The sequence below is a fragment of the Schistocerca piceifrons genome, unplaced genomic scaffold, assembly GCF_021461385.2.
Source record: "Schistocerca piceifrons isolate TAMUIC-IGC-003096 unplaced genomic scaffold, iqSchPice1.1 HiC_scaffold_936, whole genome shotgun sequence".
In the NCBI taxonomy this organism is placed as follows: domain Eukaryota; kingdom Metazoa; phylum Arthropoda; class Insecta; order Orthoptera; family Acrididae; genus Schistocerca; species Schistocerca piceifrons.
In genome coordinates this window covers 4,575,938-4,578,437 of record NW_025729208.1, presented here as the reverse complement: position 1 = coordinate 4,578,437, position 2,500 = coordinate 4,575,938, and positions in this window count along the sequence as shown.

The window sequence follows — 2,500 nt, the reverse complement described above, 5'->3', positions numbered from 1 at the left end:
GCCGGCGCGCAGCTGCGACGCCTGCCGCGTCCGTCGGCCGGCGCGCCTGCCACTGGCCGCCCCCACCAGCCGGCTGTAGCGCGTGCGCCCACGCACCGCGCGGCCAGCACGCCGGGAGGCGCCCCCTCACCGGCCGGGGACGGTCCCACCCAGCCACCGCCGCGTATCGCTTCACACCCAGATGCCGTTCAGTTTCGTCGGCATGGTGGGTATCGCTGGAACAACCGGTTAGTACCTCAACCTATCGTCGCCATCACCGATTCACCCCTAGCGAGAACAACCGCACCACAACAGGTTACCATTTGTTCATTTGCGTAACTTCACCAGAAAACGCAGGCGTCCATCGCCATTTGCAACTTCAACGATTATTGCATGCCTGTGTCAGGTGTCACGCCACACTACGTCTGCCCACATACACGCAACAAAATGTGCACGCCTAGACAATACGTGGAAGGTGGCCCCCGTACGTATGCGATGTCCATTGCTCGAACGACTGTCAACCGGCCTCTGTAGCATGTCGCAGATATGGAACGCGGTGCACCATGCCATCACGGTGTGTGAGGAGAGACGACTAGGTCCGAATACATCAACAGACAGCTCATGCTGATCGCCATCCACGGCGTCCGTTCCTCCCACACGTCTCTATGGCGTACCACACTGCAATCCAGCTCTCATAGGGAGACGACACGTAGCTGCGTGCACAATATTTGCACTGTATGGTCCGCCGTTTTTGGGCGCAGTCGTTGTGCGGTCACACATGTGCCACGATGTATCATTCAGTACATAAGGACGAATGTGCAGTACAGATTGTGGTTCACGCGTACGACATCAGCGGACAGTTGACACAGGCCGCACCACAACGTAGCCTGAGTACGTCGCATGCGAAGGGCATTGAACATGCAAACTTCTCACCAACCAGCTTGCGAAGGCAGGGGGCAAGGTGGGGACGTGGGGAGGGGCGGCATGTACGTCCTGCTGCCATCCACATTACAGTGTACAGCAGGAGCATGTGGAAAGTGAGCAAGACTTGCAAGGTGTTTAACATGAAGCGATACACAGGGGTGCGGGCAGTGCGAGTAGCGAACTATATTGCGAGGGTTGCGGGTGGGCAACACTACAGTAATTGAACGAGTCGTATAACAATTACAGAGCAGGTTTAGGCGACAACGTGGGTTACGTTAAGGCGACAACATGGGTTAGGTTAAGGCACAACATGGGTTAGGTTAAGGCACAACATGGGTTAGGTTAAGGCACAACATGGGTTAGGTTAAGGCACAACATGGGTTAGGTTAAGGCACAACATGGGTTAGGTTAAGGCACAACATGGGTTAGGTTAAGGCACAACATGGGTTAGGTTAAGGCACAACATGGGTTAGGTTGAGGCACAACATGGGTTAGGTTGAGGCACAACATGGGTTAGGTTGAGGCACAACATGGGTTAGGTTGAGGCACAACATGGGTTAGGTTGAGGCACAACATGGGTTAGGTTAAGGTACAACATGGGTTAGGTTAAGGTACAACATGGGTTAGGTTAAGGTACAACATGGGTTAGGTTAAGGTACAACATGGGTTAGGTTAAGGTACAACATGGGTTAGGTTAAGGTACAACATAGGTTAGGTTAAGGTACAACATAGGTTAGGTTAAGGTACAACATAGGTTAGGTTAAGGTACAACATAGGTTAGGTTAAGGTACAACATAGGTTAGGTTAAGGTACAACATAGGTTAGGTTAAGGTACAACATAGGTTAGGTTAGGTTAGGTTAGGTTACACGTTGTTGTACGGAAAGGTGTAGGGGGGGGGGGGGGGCGGGGGCGGCAGGTTCGTTGATAGTGATTATAGTAAGTGAATGCTTGTGACATGATCAGATTTGTCACGTCAGGATGCACCTTTGGCTTATTAGAGGCGGCGCTCCAATTCTATGCTTGTGTGAGACCTGTGTCTTTGACTCATGTCATTGTTTGTGCGCTGTGACAGGAGGTACTATTGTGATGTTGGGTGCACCGTTGTATAGGACATGTGTGGGTGTTGGTGCCTGGTCTGCGCAATGGTGGATGTCGAAAGGCTGGGATATTGTATTTTCCGCACGGACCTCCTGGTCTGGTTGTGATAGTGTGGATTGTGTAATGTGGCGGAGAAGATGCACTGGATGTTGTTCCATGCTGGTGCTTACATATTGTATGTGCGCCTGTTAGAAGCAGAGAGTGGTGCGTGATCAGAGTGTCTGGCTGACGTGTGGTTCCCATTTTGGGCAGACTCTTTCAGCATGTATACGGACAGTTGTGTATATTTGCTGTAGTTTGATGGCTCTGCATTGATTACTAATCAGCGCCGTGTGTACGGGTAATCTGGTTCCAGTCCAAAATGTTCCATCTGTGTATTAGTGACAAAGACTCCCCCCATGCAGTGGGGCTCGGTCTGTTATAACTCTTCCGCGTAATATATTTGCCCCACGTTTTTGCGACTGCGAGTGCGAGTGCAACGCGCATGGGGACCGACAT